We start from the raw sequence: 17947 nt of genomic DNA, 5'->3' as shown, positions 1-17947 counted from the left end.
GTGAATGGATTATCTACGCATGTGTATTTCCCACCGTAAAGCATGGAGGGGGTGGTGTTATGGTGTGGGGGTGCTTTGCTGGTGACACTGTCTGTGATTTATTTAGAATTCAAGGCACACTTAACCAGCATGGCTACCACAGCATTCTGCAGCGATACGCCATCCCATCTGGTTTGGGCTTTGTGGGACTATCATTTGTTTTTCAACAGGACAATGACCCAACACACCGCCAGGCTGTGTAAGGGCTATTTTACCAAGAAGGAGTGATGGAGTGCTGCATCAGATGACCCCCGACCTCAACCCAATTGAGATGTTTTGGGATGAGTCGGACCACGGAGTGAAGGAAAAGCAGCCAACAAGTGCTCAGCATATGTGGGAACTCCTTCAAGACTGTTGGAAAAGCATTCCAGGTGAAGCTGGTTGAGAGAATGCCAAGAGTGTGCAAAGCTGTCATCAAGGCAAAGGGTGGCTATTTGAAGAATCTCAAATATAACATATATTTTGATTTGTTTAACACTTTTTTGTTCACTACATGATTCCATATGTGTTATTTCATAGTTTTGATGTCTTCACTATTATTCTACAATGTAGAAAATAGTAAAAATAAAAGAAATATCCCTTGAATGAGTAGGTATGTCCAAACTTTTGACTGGTAGTGTATATTTATATTCCATTCGCTGACATTGCTCCTTCTGATATTTCTTAATTTGTTGTGTTTTTCTGGATTGTGTGTATTTTTATTTTATTTTTTACTGCACTGTTGGATTTCTCTGCACCTGCAATAACATTTTTACATTTGAGTCATTTAGCAGACGCTCTTATCCAGAGCGATTTATAGGAGCAAATTATGGTTAAGTGCCTTGCTCAAGGGCACATCGACAGATTTTTCACCTAGTCGGCTCGGGGATTAGAACCAGCGACCTTTCGATTACTGGCAGAACGCTCTTAACCACTAAGCTACCTGCCACCCCGTCTGCAAATCTGTTTCCTTGACCAATAATTGGCAGGTTTCAATCTTGATAGTGAAACAAGAGATATCAGTTAGAAATTGTGTCAGTTTCGTTTTCCAAGTCAGTCATTCAGTTTACTACATCCAGTAGCCTAATAGTTTGGGGTTGAATACTTTTGGACCAATGTTACTCAGTTTTACTGACTGTAATTCAAATGTTGATGGTGTTAACGTGATCATAAATACATTATGGTATAAAATGTTGTCATTAATTGAATGCTAGCTACAACATGACAGTTTATGAAGAAACAACATCCTATTCGTTTAGACACAATTAAAGCTTTTATTGACACCACAGTGCTGTCACACGTCCACAGTAAGGGTCACACCAGGTGTTAAACGTAACCACTGGCCTCACGCACTGTAAACAAGTTGTCTGTAGAGTTATAGGTCAGGACAGAAGTAGGTTGATGAACCATCTCCTCTACTAAACCAATTCCATGGCACATAGCTAGATATGATGAACTAGCTAGCTACAAAAAACAGTGGATGGTGAATAATATTGAATAGGACGCTAAATGTTTAATATCAGCTAGCTAGCAAAGACAGCCATTTGAGCACGCGCTGTATTGTATTTAGTTAGTTAGTTAGTTGCAGACCAAACTATGCGCGAGCAGCTTCTAGATAGTACTTTCATGTTGACGTTCGTTGTAGCTAATATTAGCTAGCTAGCACGTTTAACGTTAGCTTCATGCATCACAATTAGTGGGTGCTGCTTGACTAACTAGGCTATGCTATAGAAACCCATCTGTGTCATTGCAAATTGTGTTTGAGTTATTTTGCTGCAATTTAGCTACCCTGTTGAAATCGATTTGTGCACGACGAACACAATTAGCTAGCTAACTAGCAATGTCAGCTACCGGGTCTGTCCAATAATCATACTAGGACAGGGAGGCAAGCAGTTTACAAAAAGAGGGTGATTAGGTGCAGATGTTAGAAATACAGCTGTTGTAAGTGGGTAAGCATATATAACGCTGAATAAAGCAGATGCTGCTGCAGACAATCTTCCCCCCAACATGTAATTTTACCTTATTAAACGCAGAGAATACAAGACAGAGACACTTTTTCAATGCATACGTTACCTGGGAACGCTTAAGGCCCATCGAAGAGTAAAAGGTTGTTTTGTGACAATCCCGCTGCTCTGGCAGGAAACCCCGGTCTTGAGTCGACTGCTCCGCCGCTTTTCCCTCACCCTCTGTAGTCTTGACAACCCCGACCAGCGGCGGCGAGTCGGGGGCCCCTTCACAATCAAATCCCGGGCCTTTCCTCCAATGTTCCTTTTCTTTTGTCCTCACCTCCAGAAATTATGAGAGCACAATTGGGGTGCCTGTAGGTCCCGTAACCAGTGAGGTCCATACACCCCCTCCCCTCTTGTTCCCTCTCCTTTCCCTCTTTCACACACTGTTTAGGTGAAGCCACCTAGATCGAGCTCAAATTAAACGCAGTGCCACCGCCACCGCACTAACTATACAACTAATATCTATAAATCTCAAATGCCTATTTCCATGATACGTATATCGTATAAAAGCATGCATCTATCCGTAGACCTATTCGTTTTCCTGTTACTGTTTTTTTTTGCTACTGAAAGACCGCCTTGAAAATGCATACACTCATATTCCTGCACCCCCTCCCTCATCTCTTCCCATCACATCCCTCCATCTCCCCTCCCTTTCCCAATCTTTTCTACTTAATGATTTTTGTATTTATATACGTATATATATATATATTTAAAACATTAAGAGCAAAATATTTGTTTTAAATCACTGCATTTTTCTATCTTTGCTCTGGGATTGAGTCTTTCAATCAGTCTCTTTGTTCTTATTTCATCCAAGTGCATGATTCCTGAATTCACTACAAAGGAACCCATAAAGAGACGTGACAGTGGTTGAATGGTGTTAAGAAAATGGGTTTAATAAAGATACAGACAGTATACTGGTTGATGTGGTTATTTGCCTGGTCTTTAAAATCACTGATGTTTAGGGATAAAGCCTGGCATTCAGTAACTGTAGCTTACCTTAGCTACAGCACACTGAAACCCAACACAAAACATAGAGCCCTTCTCAATTGACTCCTGACTTACGAAATGTCTCATTAAAAAACCCTACTGCAAGGAATACAATGCACTGAAATTAAAGCAGATGTATCACATTGTGATTAGGAAACCATGTTATCATGTACAATAATAGAGGTTTTAAACAATATCGTTTCCCTATTTAATTTGTGTTGTCACTGAGTGCTAATCTCCTCTCAAGCACAGGCAGTGAATGCAGTGCAGACTCACTCACTCTCTCCTGCTCATAATGGCCTGGCCTATGGCCCCCATCCACTCTGCTGCACTTTTAATGTACTGCAGTGTGCACACACTCATTCACCAATCTTTTATTTTCTGTCTCTATTTCTTAACAACACAGTTCAATTATTTCGTTCCCATACAGATACCAGTCTATTTCTATCATGGTTACCATAGCAACTGCATCACAGAACCCTAACTGTGGATAATTTGTCTATGACGGTTACACATGTGCGCATGCACACACTTACCAGTAAATGTAGGCCTATACATACCTACATACACAGTATGAACATGCATACACTCACAAATACAGTAGCAGTAGGCCTGACATGCATACAAGCAGCGTAGTAGTCAAACATGTTCTATGCTTAGTCACATTGAAAGAATTTAGAGGTAAAAGAGGGGCATCAACAAGGACAGATATCCATACAATATAGATACAAGAAACATAGGCACTGATATAAGTGTAAGATAATGTATCACAGGCAATGTTACTGTTGTGTCCCTGTTCGACTGTGCTGTCTTTGTCCATTCTCTGTAACATTGTTGACTCTAAAACAAATTACTATTAATCCATTGCTGATATACAGTAATACAGTACCAGTCAAACGTTTTGACACACCTACTCATTCAAGGGTTTTTCTTTATTTTTACTATTTTCCACATTGTAGAATAATAGTGAAGACATCAAAACTACGAAAGAACACATATAGAATCATGTAGTAACCAAAAAAGTGTTAAAGAATTCAAAATAGATTTTAGATTCTTCAAAGTAGCCACCCTTTGCCTTGATGACAGCTTTGCACACTCTTGGCATTCTCTCAACCAGCTTCCCCTGGAATGCTTTTCCAACAGTCTTGAAGGAGTTCCCACATATGCTGAGCACTTGTGTGCTGCTTTTCCTTCACTCTGCGGTCCAACTCATCCCAAACCATCTTAATTGGGTTGAGGTGGGTTAATTGTGGAGGCCAGGTCATCTGATGCAGCACTCCATCACTCTCCTTCTTGGTCAAATAGCCCTTACACAGCCTGGAGGTGTATTTTGGGTCATTGCCCTGTTGAAAAACAAATGATAGTCCCACTAAGCACAAACCAGATGGGATGGCGTATCGCTGCAGAATGCTGTGGTAGCCATGCTGGTTAAGTGTGCCTTGAATTCTAAATATATATATATATATATATATATATATATATATATACAGTCGTGGTCAAAAGTTTTGAGAATGACACAAGTATTGGTCTTCACAAAGTTTGCTGCTTCAGTGTTTTTAGATATTTTTGTCAGAGGCTTTTATTGACAATTACATTAAGTTTATGCAAAGAGTCAATATTTGCGGTGTTGACCCTTCTTTTTCAAGACCTCTGCAATCTGCCCTGGCATGCTGTCAATTAACTTCTGGGCCACATCCTGACTGATGGCAGCCCATTCTTGCATAATCAATGCTTGGAGTTTCTCAGAATTTGTGGGTTTTTGTTTGTCCACCCGCCTCTTGAGGATTGACCACAAATTCTCAATGGGATTAAGGTCTGGGGAGTTTCCTGGCCATGGACCCAAAATGTCGATGTTTTGTTCCCCGAGCCACTTAGTTATTACTTTTTTTAATTGTTCGTCACCAAACTGTTCTTGGATGGTTGGGAGAACTTGCTCTCGGAGGATGTGTTGGTACCATTCTTTATTCATGGCTGTGTTCTTAGGCAAAATTGTGAGTGAGCCCACTCCCTTGGCTGAGAAGCAACCCCACACATGAATGGTCTCAGGATGCTTTACTGTTGGCATGACACAGGACTGATGGTAGCGCTCACCTTGTCTTCTCCGGACAAGCTTTTTTCCGGATGCCCCAAACAATCGGAAAGGGGATTCATCAGAGAAAATGACTTTACCCCAGTCCTCAGCAGTCCAATCCCTGTACCCTTTGCAGAATATCAGTCTGTCCCTGATGTTTTTCCTGGAGAGAAGTGGCTTCCTCGCTGCCCTTCTTGACACCAGGCCATCCTCCAAAAGTCTTCGCCTCACTGTGCATGCAGATACACTCACACCTGCCTGCTGCCATTCCTGAGCAAGCTCTGCACTGGTGGTGCCCCGATCCCGCAGCTGAATCAACTTTAGGAGACGGTCCTGGCGCTTATTGGACTTTCTTGGACGCCCTGAAGCCTTCTTCACAACAATTGAACCTCTCTCCTTGAAGTTCTTGATGATCCGATAAATGGTTGATTTAGGTGCAATCTTCCTAGCAGCAATATCCTTGCCTGTGAAGCCCTTTTTGTGCAAAGCAATGATGACGGCACATGTTTCCTTGCAGGTAACCATGGTTAACAGAGGAAGAACAATGATTTCAAGCACCACCCTCCTTTTAAAGCTTCCAGTCTGTTATTCTAACTCAATCAGCATGACAGAGTGATCTCCAGCCTTGTCCTCGTCAACACTCTCACCTGTGTTAACGAGAGAATCACTGACATGATGTCAGCTGGTCCTTTTGTGGCAGGGTTAGATTAAGTTCATTTTCATGGCAAAGAGGGACTTTGCAATTAATTGCAATTCATCTGATCACTCTTCATAACATTCTGGAGTATATGCAAATTGCCATCATAAAAACTGAGGCAGCAGACTTTGTGAAAATTCATATTTGTGTCATTCTCAAAACTTTTGACCACGACTGTAGCTACATGGCCAAAGGTATGTGGACACCTGCTCGTCGAACATCTCATTCCAAAATCATGGGCATTAATATGGAGTTGGTCCCCTCTTTGCTGCTATAACAGCATCCACTCTTCTGGGAAGGCTTTCCACTAGATGTTGGAACATTGCTGCAGGGACTTGCTTCCATTCAGCCACAAGAGCATTAGTGAGGTCGGGTACTGTAGTTGGGTGATTAGGCCTGCCTCGCAGTCGACGTTCCAATTCATCCCAAAGGTGTTTGATGGAGTTGATGTCAGGACTCTGTGCAGGCCAGTCAAGTTCTTCCACACCGATCTTGACAAACCATTTCTGTATGAACCTCGCTTTGTGCACGTGGGCATTGTCATGCTGAAACAGGAAAGGGCCTTCCCCAAACTGTTGCCACAAAGTTGGAAGCACAGAATCGTCTAGAATGTCACTGTATGCTGTAGCGTTAAGATTTTCCTTTACTGGAACTAAGGGGCCTAGCCCGAACCATGAAACCAGCCCCAGACCATTATTCCTCCTCCACCAAACTTTACAGTTGGCTCTATGCATTCGGGCAGGTAGCGTTCTCCTGGCATCCTGGCATCCGCCAAACCCAGATTCAAGTCAGTAAGACAGGTCCGGATCTACAGATAAACTATTGGGATAGTCCACCTTGGAGTGAGAGAACTACAAGCCTCTGTGTGATGTCCTAGTTTGTGCCATCTCCAGTTTCAGATAAAAACAAAAGCCTCTGGGTTATCTTGACAAAATGAACTGACTTGTCGGTCTTAAGACAATGTTGAATTGATAAGTTAACAAAATAAAACGTTTATAAAAAATACAATAAAAAAACATTAAATCATTAAAATATTTACACATTTAGAGGAGTTCTCTGCCTAGGCCATGGCAAAAATATGAATATTTTGTTGTCAATAAAGTATTCCATTATCTATAAAGAAATATATTATCTTTATAGGGACATTATACCAGGCGAGGTCATAAAATAATTTGAATTGTAATGATTTACCCCTTCAGTCTGAGTGAATTAACCCTCACCTGATATGTCATATACCTTAGTGAGCACAAAGCTGACAATGTTGCTTGGAGAAGGAACTCAATATCCACCTTAAAGGGGCAATCCGCAGTTGAAACAATAACAAAGTTAAGTCCCCACCACTGTTTCGGTAAAAAGCTGAGGGATGGGGCTGGAGAAATCTAACCACTCTCAAATTCATAGACAGAGCTATGGATGTAAGGACTGACCATCCATGATATTAAAATGATAGTTTTAGCCATGTTTTGAGGCTATACAGTGTTTGTTTACATTTACATTGTTTACAAACATTGGATTAAAACAACCTTATATTTTGGGTTGTGATGGGGCACGACAGTTGAACTAAGGTCATGAGGTATTTATAAGTTATATTCTTCAAGAATCAATGGGTACATATCATTGATTTGTAAGTCCAAAAATTTATGTAGCAACTGCAGATTCCCCCTTTTAACAGAACAGTGATCTAAACATAGTCTTTTAGATTTAGCTAATCTTTAGATTATCAAAGTGAGGAGGGGTCAACAATATGCATAATCTCAAGAAAAACGAAGATAGCACTTTAATACATTAAGTTGCTCCTATACCTGTGTAGTAACACTTTATTTGCTCTAGTAACAGCAAAGACTCAAAGCATGCACTGGACCGACCTGTGATGGTTTTGTGGAAAAGGTCTAATATATGAAAAGCAAGTGTTCGGGATGCCAATCAAATCACTGAATGAGCAATTAACAACCCAGTTGGAGCACAGTTCTAAACCCTGCACACATGCAGGGAGGAACACTGGCTAAGTACCTGTACTGGATGCCTTTCTTTTTACTGTAGCCTACAAATTCCAATAGATCTCTTTTAACCATCACATTTCCCAATGTATTCAAATGTATAATTACATCATCAACTATAAAGCACTACTTACTTTTGATCAGAAAAACTGAAAACTCAAATCCCACAAAAGAGTGAAAGGTCCAGGCACTCAGGCAAATGTAAAAGTTACGAAAGCCTTTATATACTGGGCATATAGCATATAGAAAACACCTGTGTTTCAGCATAGAGCCTTCATTAAGGTATAACACAGGATATATTTTTTTTATACCTGTAGGGCTCCGAAACTTTTCACTATTGACTTCTGCTTTTTGTACTTTATCTGTAAGCATATTGTAGTCTGGTCAAAGGTTGTCACTGTCCAGTAGAATTATCTCTCTTTATAGAAATGCTGTAGGCATGTGGGTGCAGTTCACAGCAGTGGAGGCTGCTGAGAGGAGGACGGCTCATAATAATGGAATGGAGGAAATGGAATGGCATCAAACACATGGAAACCATGGAAACCATGTGTTTGATGTTGTTGATACCATTCCACCTATTCTGTTCCAGCCGTTACCACGTGCCTGTCCTCCCCAATTAAGGTGACACCAACATCCGGTGGTTCACAGTACCACCTCTCTGCTTCCCTAAGACATACTTTGGTTTCTTTACATCTAACCTTGCAGATGTTTATCTTCAAAATGAAGTAGTTTAAAGGAATGCATCAAAAGAGACATGTAAGACACCACCTTACATCTTGTCTGATGACATCCAAATGATGTGGCAACCAACGACCAGTGCACAGCATGCATGGCAGTGAACATGTGCAATTTCTATGATGACCACATAGAGTCAGAGTTATACCAGAAAAATGTAACATGCTAATCAAAACACATTAGATCATCACAGCAGCATGCAAAATATGAGTAATTTGCAAAAGTCTTAACCCTTTTTAATACTAATCCAACAAGGCCTTTGACGTGTGTGCTTGTATGCCATGCATCTACAGTTCTACATATATCTACAGTTTACATGCCTTTTCTCTTTACTGGTGTAGCATCTATGTCCTACAATATTACAATTGGTGTAATCATAATAGACATTGAATCAATAGAATGGATAGATCTGATACTTTTCTATGGAAAACAAATGTCATAGTCTAGCACAGCATCTTGAGTAGCTTTGGCTGCGTTCGTCCCTCCATCTTTCCTTTCCTCCTGTCCTTGACGAAAGAGAGGAGGCACTTTAGATTAATGGAGGCAGCAAACAATAGCGCGTCCATTGGCAGTCTAAAGATGTATCCTAGACAGTTTAATTTCACTGCAAATATCTGTCATTTAATACAGAGAATCCTTAACATATTAAACGCTTTACTCTAAGGAGATGTCCTTTATCAGAGCAGAATAATAGAGATGTTGTAAGATAACTGCATCATGACTAATATAGAGAGTGACTATGTGTATCCAGCAGGGTGCAACCTCTCCTAAAGTCCCACACAACATCCTCATGGCAGGTTCTCTCTCTCGCTGAGGCCGACTGCCACACTCTCCTTATTTCCTAGCAACCGCAGAACCCTGCCTCAATCACTACGGCTACCGGGAGGGAAGGAGGAGGGGGAAGGGGAGGAGGAGGGGCTGGGCCAGGCAGGCAGGCATCGGCATCCCAGCAAGGCCTGTACCTCCATACTTAGAGGAAGGAATGGTCTTCTCCAGCAGCAGTGAAAGGCTGGGTGCTGGTTAATGTGTTTTGGTGAGGGTTTACACGGGCCAGGGAACAGGGGCTAAGGGGACCAGAGAAGTCTGAAGGACATATTTCAAAATCAGTGATACTACAGAATGAGAAATGAGGAGAGTGATTACCCCAATTAAGCAGGTTTGTCTTATGGGTACCCTTTGGTTACCCTCGCTAGATCCCGCACCCCTCCCCCACTCAGCAGCCATTACATTTGATGGTGCCATCATCTCGGTGCTGTCCCTGTGACTGCTTTATTACTTCTCTCTTCCGGGGGGTCTGAGGCGTCCTTTCTCATGATGTATGGTTTCTACCTTCGATCCCCTGCTGTGACATCACCGTGACCTTACACCCTATCATACATCCCTCCTGTGGTTGTCAGGGAAGTCACTAAGCCACAAGGTTGACAGCGTTTGGTTCCATACCATCCTGCTTGTATTACCTTGGTGGGTGCAGAGGCTATTTAGAAAGAGAGGAAGGTGAGACTATATGCAAATGTTCAGTACTTTCAAGTCCTTTCCTTTACTGCAGTATTGTATAAAACCAAACAAAGGATTATGTACCGCCTCATGCTGTTATTTCAACTACAACTAATTAGGGTTTTATGAAAGAATCTCATGATGATGTAATGCAGGTTTCTCTTCATTAAGGTTATGTAATGTTAATCATGTAGATGTGAGATGTCAGTGGTTCTTATTAAGAAAGGACATGCTCTGTAATGATAACACATCTACCAGGGCTAGGAGGTCAATCCATATAAATTATATTCAATTTAATCATCAAGTTAAAGAGATTCTCCGGTTCTTTTGTATACTTTGTATACTTTTGTATACCAGTAATTCCCAAAAATTACGTACAACGTAACATATGTGCAGATATGTGCACCACGTCATTGATCTCTCACTAGCTCAGATTGCTAAGGGGTTGGCCCACGTGGGAGAAAATGTAGGGGAAAGGGTGCCAGTAAACAGGAAACAGGAAACAATCTGTTTCCAGTAAACAGTCGCTTTGAAACTAGGGATTTCATGGCTAGCTGAGGTCAGACATTAATTCTGCTCATAGATTATGCATGTATGAACTACACATTGACACATCCAGCCCAAAGCAAGAGGTTTAAAAAATACTTACCAGTTGCCAATGTTCCGGAGCATGTATTTAATTGAAACACTCCTGATTTATTTGATTAGTTAAGATACAGTAGTCGTTATAGTGTGCTTCCCAAACCTGACGTAGAGCATGTACCTTTTAACCCCTTGTGACACACGATGGCACTCTATCATCTCCACCATCAAAACCTTTAAGGTCAGCAATGGAAACGCTGGCTCGTTGCCGCGGCAACCATTTAATTCCCCTCTCCTCCTTAACCCTTTTTCCCCAGCGCTTCCTTTCACCTTCTGTCTTTCACCCTCCCAGTGTTCTATCACTTGTTAATGTCCTTTCACTCCATCTGTTACGGGCTCTCCACATCCCATCCCGCTCTCTCTCTCTTTCTCACCACAATACTAAATCTTCAACCCTATTTACTCATGTTATCATAACCATAAACTGTTATGACAGCCTATACCTAATCTATCATCAAATCTATTACGTCTACATGCATCTACTGCTATCTACTGTATATCCCACCTTGACTCGCCCTCTGCTCTGAGCAGTCAACTGTTTTGCAAATATCAACAAATATGTTGTAAAGGATTAACTGTCATAGCAACAGCCATAACTTCTTAGGCGTGAATTTGTTTCATTCTTCTCTCTTTATTACCAGTAAAACAGACGTCTGTAACAGTATTTTACACACCCAACTGTTATCTTTGTCTGACTCCTTTCTCTATGTATGTGTGTCTGCATTTAGTGGTGTGTATGTGTGTGTGTATCGATCCTCTCTCTCCCTGCAGGAATGTTGTGGTTGTCAGTGTCGATGGAGCTCATGTATGTTGGGCTGCTGTGTATCAGCTGTGTGCTGCTGTCTCTGCAGTTGTGTCTGGATGCCTTTTGGCCCTCACAGCGCTGGGGACAGCTCCTCAATGCCTAGTCCGCAGTCTTCACTATCTTAGGAGGTACACACTATGTATAGACACTGCATCACCTGTCCTGGAGCATCATCCAGCCAAATTCTCTCCCAGTTCCTATCCAGTGTTAAGTGCTTGTGTGGGTGTATATAGTATACAGTATGTGTGATGTAAGCAACCTCAAAACATCTGCCATTTTGCCCAATGCTCATGTACTAAATTGAGCAAATTCACGTTCTCTTAATTCATATAATACATGTATGTTTGATATTTTTCTGTATGAGAAAATGGTTTTAACAGTAATATAAAGCATTACTTCTCTTCACTGCCTAAAACCTTCCTCCCTGTACCTCTTTCACTCACACTGTTGCTAGGTAACAGTTAATTGTTAAAAAGTAGGTACTTGTATTGTAGTGCATTCTGGGATTGTGGGGGTGAGATGTAGCGGAAGCGAGGACAGGCATTGAGAGACAGAGAAAATAGGGCAACACGTATTGGGGGAGGAAGAAAAAAAGGCATATTCTATATTAATAAAGAGAGTCTGAGACCGACATGTGTTTACAGGATAAGCTAAGAGTGGAGTTGCTGTCATCTGTCCTCCTGACCTCTCTTCCCATTTCTTTTTTCTCTTACCCTTTCTCACGCTCCTCTCATTCTCCATATCCAGTGGACTCTCATCCATCACTCACAGGTCTCCCTCCATTTTATTACCCCCCCCCCCCCCCCCCCCTCCATCCTAATAACTCAAGATGACACACAATAAATGGGGGGCTTGGAGAGAGAGAGAGAGAGAGAGAGAGAGAGAGAGAGAGAGAGAGAGAGGGGGGGGGGGAGGGGGGGGGAGAGCGATAAGGAGCGAGAGAAAGAAAGAAAAAGAGAGAGGGAAAGAGAGAGCGAGAGAGGGTGAAAGAGGGCAAGAGAGAGGGGAAGAGAGAGCTTTGCCAGTTAAATGGGGTTAAATTAGAGTCCCTGAAAGCTTGGCCTTCAAACAAGCCCTGAATGGGGATTTGCTCTGACTGGATCATTGGCATCTGCCCTGGCCTCCCAGCCTGTCTACCCTCTCCTATATTAACTGTGTTCCTGTGTTCCCTCTCCTATATTAACCTCTCTCTCTAAACTCTCCCCCTCACTCTCCTCCCCTCTACCTTTCTCCCGTCACCTCTGCTTCCCAGACGTCTGCGTGCTTCAAAGTCCTGCTATTCTCTTGCGCCTTTTTTTCTCATGCCTCGCCCCCGCTATCAATCATTTAATAAGTCTTGCTTTCCAACTTGACTGAAAGATTTCTAAGAGGGGGAGAGAGAGACATGCTAGAGGAAGATGATACATGGGAAGATGAGTGTCATGGTGGTTGGAGGTCTGATCAAATATGGAGGGATGTGTAAACTGACAGACAGAGGGACAGAGATGCTGAGAACCATGAGTAAGGTGTACATTCACAGGCATGTGCTTTTGCTTTTGCTTTGCCAGTATGCTACACTCTTAGAAAAAAGGGTTCCAAGAGTTATTCGGCTGTCCCCATAAGATAACCTTTTTTGGTTCCAGCTAGAACTCTTTTGGGTTCCATGTAGAAAGGGTTCTACATGGAACTCAAAAAGGTTCTACCTGGAACTAAAATGGTTCTACCTGGAACCAAAAGGGTTCTTCAAAGGGTTCTCCTATGGGGACAGTCGAAGAAACCTTTTAGGTTCTAGACAGCACCTTTTTTTCTAAGAGTGTAGGTCTCCCATGTTCATTCCCACAACTATTTCCTAACCATAGTATAATAGAATAATGTCCCTGACAGACTGTTTAGGTTTACTCCATTGGTCCTACTGGGCCCGGGCAAAATGACATCTTGAGGTTAAAGCATGGGAGACAATCTCCCTCATGTGAATTGAGCACGGTAACCTAGCTATAGATTCTCTGGGCTCACACCATGGAGGACTGTTTGACTCTTGCAGAAAGTAAGGGCACCATGTGGTATTTAAATGTATTCAAATGGAGGAGCGCAGGGTACCAGACCCGGTCACAGACTACTAGATCTGGGGGAGCACAGGAGCGACCGGAGCCCTGGACCTGGACTGTGGTGATGTGGTCTGTAAGGTGCTGTGGAGGGCCAGCAGTGGGCCTCTGTGGAAACCCAGCCGCCCTGCCACTCAAGGTACCATATGGCCCTGCTTCCTGGGCCGCCACCTCTCACCCACGGTCCTAGCTCCCTCCACCCCTGCCAAGCTGAGCTCCCAGACAGAGAGAGAGAGGGAGAAGAAGAGGAGAGGGAGGAGGAGGAGACAGAGTGAGAGATGGAGTGTAAGGGAGACAGGGAGACTGCTGCCCTGTCCAGTAGAGTGGGCAGACAGACTCAGTATGTCTTGCCAGTAAAAGCGATTGAACGTGAGAGACATACACAAGCAGGAAGCAAGGGGGAACTTTACTGGAACATAAATATATCAGGGAAATGGAAAACGAAAGATTGAGGGGGTTCAGGGGAGATGACAAATCTTCAAAATGACAGGAGGGAGAGAAAGAAAGAGCGTGAGGGATACAGAGCACACAAGGACAGAGAAAGGAAGACTCATCCCCAAATTTGTGAGACTTGGCATTTTTTTAATTAATACTCAACACGTAATTTTTGTTCATCATGTACAAAGAGAAATAAGTCATATTTTAGCACTTATCATTGAAGATATCAGTATTATCCTTATTAGAGGTACCATGATGATTTTTTTGTGCAAATTTCCAATGACTTTATTGTGGTTAATTTAATCATTTCCATTTTTTTTTAAATGAAGGAATGAGTTTAAATGTTTTCTCCAATATTCATATTTACACAATCTGTACAATTCTTTATTTTTATATAATTTTCTGTTTGTATAATGGTGTAAAAGTGGTGTAACATTTTAAAGAAAGGGCCACAAAATAAGAAAATAATGGCCTACAATAATATGTATACAGTTGATACTATTCATGTTACATTTCAATTCAATCAGGATATGCAGTTTAGGTAAAGAAAGATCACAAACCTTGCCCTAAAACGCAGGCTGTCTGTACACACTCTTAATAGTGAGCAATGAATATTTTTTATAAAATACATTTTGCAATAACCCCTTAACCAATGTTACCCACATTACTATAACATTTCTCATGTTATGTATCTTAATCATGAAGACAAAAGAAAATCTAACCGTTGAACATGTTAATGCTCAAATAAACACGTGCCCACAACCGATCAACCATTCAAGCATACTCAGTGCATCAAAAGCACAATCAGTGCACCACTTTCATTCGATCTACAATAAATGAGAGCACAACAAACAATGCATAAAGTTGCAATGTTAATCCTTGCAAAAAAACCATCAATATTCATAAGGTATACTTTTTCTTTAATTTGTCCAAAACACACAAGTGAGAATAGGTCTGTAACCAATCAATGTGTTATCAATGTAATAATTGCAATACTATTACTATCAAAGTTTATATTGTTATACAAATTAAATAGTTAAAAAACTGTAAGTCCTTTTCATCAATAGGTAAAATATAATGGTAAAAACACAATAAAACCAGTGTTGTTTATTCCACTTTGAAATGCAGGAATAAACCATGGCTGTAGATGTAGCGATGTTATCATATTAGAACAACGTGTTCAAGCTGAAGTATCCACCAAACAGTATTGGGCTGTTTTACAGTCCACAACCATGGCAGAGCATTTCCTTGCTTTGGCTGATGTGTCATTGCATTTAAACAAATGTGTATGTGTACTGACATGCTTGTGCACAGAGTGTGACTGGGACCAAAAGGCCTTGGGAAAATAAACACTGCTTGCTGTTTCTCACTTACTGCACTTGCTGGCCATAGAGTAGCTGTGGTAAAGGGTATGACAGCCTGTTTAAAGCAGTATCAATGTGTTCTCTCCTGTCCAATCAGTGCTAAAACCAGTTAAGACCAGTGTGCCATTTTCAAGAAGAGTTCCTGGCCATCCTTATCACAATGTAGGTCTACATTTAAAGGGATTCTTCCATTCAAGACTAATCAACACACATCAGTAGATTCCAACACAAGTACTCCAAGGATCATGCAGTTTATTGCGATGAGTAAAATCAATATGAAGAGTTCCATAAAAAATATGCAGACCCAAACAGAGTGCAGTGAAAACATTTTTCATGATTTCAATTTTCAGAAAAAACCCTCTAGACATTAATGCATTTGAATGATACATTTCAAGCTAAAATGATTTCTCCCCAAAAGTTGGAAAATAAACTGATTGAAAGTTATTGAAAGCAATAATGCTTGGACAAAAAATAGCAGATAAATCAAAAATGGCATAGACAACATATATATCTTCTCACACATGCATACCAAAAAGTTTGACACACAGTGGAGATTTGATCAAGGATAAATAAATCACAAAGTATATCATTTTTTATCTGACAAGAACCCAAATTAACATAATGATATCAACTCATTGCCTTGAATTACTTGATTCACCCTTAATTTCTAACCATCTGCACATGATGTTTAGGTGACATGGATTAGAAACATTTCTATAAGAGGTTGCAAAAATGCGTTTCCATTTCAGATGGATTCTTTAATGTGATGAAGCTAACAACTTCATTTTGCCCACATCTGCACCCACATCCTCTGTTATGAGAGCAACACTGGGAAATGTCCATTGTGTTGTGCCCAGTGCTACTGACACGTATCACTGAAGATATCAGTATTATCCTTATTAGAGATACACAGAATGAGGAGGAGGAGCCAGTCCTGCGTGGTGTATTCTCCATCAACACCAGTGCAATCGGCATCAGATCCCAGTTGAATAAAGGGCAACATAACACAAATTATCTTGTAGTCAATTACTTAATTAATGAGGATTGCTTAAATGAAGGATCACAATATACTGTCTCTATATGCAAAAGCCATCTACTGGTATGTATACATGTAATACTGTATTACATAAATGTAGAGATAATTGTGGGTTTCCCGTAAAGCATGAAGAGTAGACTATCTTAAAAGAGAATCTAACACAATTCAAGGGAAACTTAGCAAAGACTCGTAAACTAAACTTTCCCCCTTATCACCAAACGTCTACACCTAGAGTAAATGATCCTCAATTTCCAACACTTTAGTGAAAATAAGCAAAAGCATATCCTTAAAATAATAATAATATTTATTGGTGAACTATCATAATTAAGTAAACATGAGATTTAAAGCAAATAAAAGGTTCAATCATATCATTTATCATTATTAGTAATATATGTCTTAACTATATTTTGCATATTTTTGTTTTGTATTTTGTATTTTTATTTTTTTATTACCATTTTGTTTATTTCTTAAATTGTTGTAAAACATATTGAAAGTTACATCCTGACTGTCTGCCTACTGTACAAAGGGAAAATAGTTTTTAAATATATTTACAGGGGAAAAAAGATAACATACTAATGCTGACATTGATTGATAATAACTCAATTTTATTTCTTTCTCACTCTCGCTCTCTTATTTCTTCCTCCTCTTTTCCATTGCTTCTTCAAACGTTCTGATATTGGCCGACCATCCAAAACATGTGCATTTAAAAGTCCAAAGATACCCATCCATTTATGAAGTAATTCATGGGGGGTGTTGAATCAGTTTGATTTAAGGCTAACTTGATGGGTTTCATCTTAATGTTATGGAGAGAGAAGTGTGTACTGAATAAATGAATAGATTATCAGCAGGTCTAGGAAAACAGCTGTTATCACTCAATCATTTCCCTTCCATCTTCCACCTCCATATTACAGAGGTGCAGTTTGATCATATTGGAAGTAGGAATGACTCTGTGCAATCTACTCCCTCAGCACCTTCAATCTCCATTCAACACTGAAACACAATTTCCTGCAGCCCTTGAACTCATGACACTTCATACTAATTGAAGACAAACCTTTAAATAACTGATAGGCTCGTATGCTGTACAATAGCTTGTATCATCAGTCAGTTTCATATGATAAGGCATGTATTTCTGAAAGTCTGAACCCAGGGAGGGGTGCAATATAGAGGACTTGGGCTAAAAGTACTGTCAACATCTGTCAAAGCATACAGCGTGAGCATTCTCAAGATATCCTCCATCTAACTGCCTCAGTCTGAGGAGGAATGTCCCTTTTAGAGACATCCTCACGACTTACGTTCAGGCTTTAATCAATACCATTACCATCTTCATTGGGCAACAACATCTTTTAAGAGGATTTGAGTTAAATTTAGAAATACAGAGCATACGCCTTTAATACGCATTAAACACTCTGACTGACGTGAAGTCAAACTGCATTCACAATGCTTCTTCAATGTGTCTCATAAGCCTGTATAGACCTTCCTAACTTCAGAGAGTGAACGCAACGGGTTTTACTAGATAAGGGGTGTGGTAAAAAGTGAGCCTTGGAGGCTGCTGGCTGTTTTCTAAGAACCTGAA

The sequence above is a fragment of the Coregonus lavaretus genome (genome assembly GCF_964263955.1).
Source record: "Coregonus lavaretus genome assembly, chromosome: 28".
Classification (NCBI taxonomy): domain Eukaryota; kingdom Metazoa; phylum Chordata; class Actinopteri; order Salmoniformes; family Salmonidae; genus Coregonus; species Coregonus lavaretus.
Note: the sequence above shows the minus strand (reverse complement) of the source record.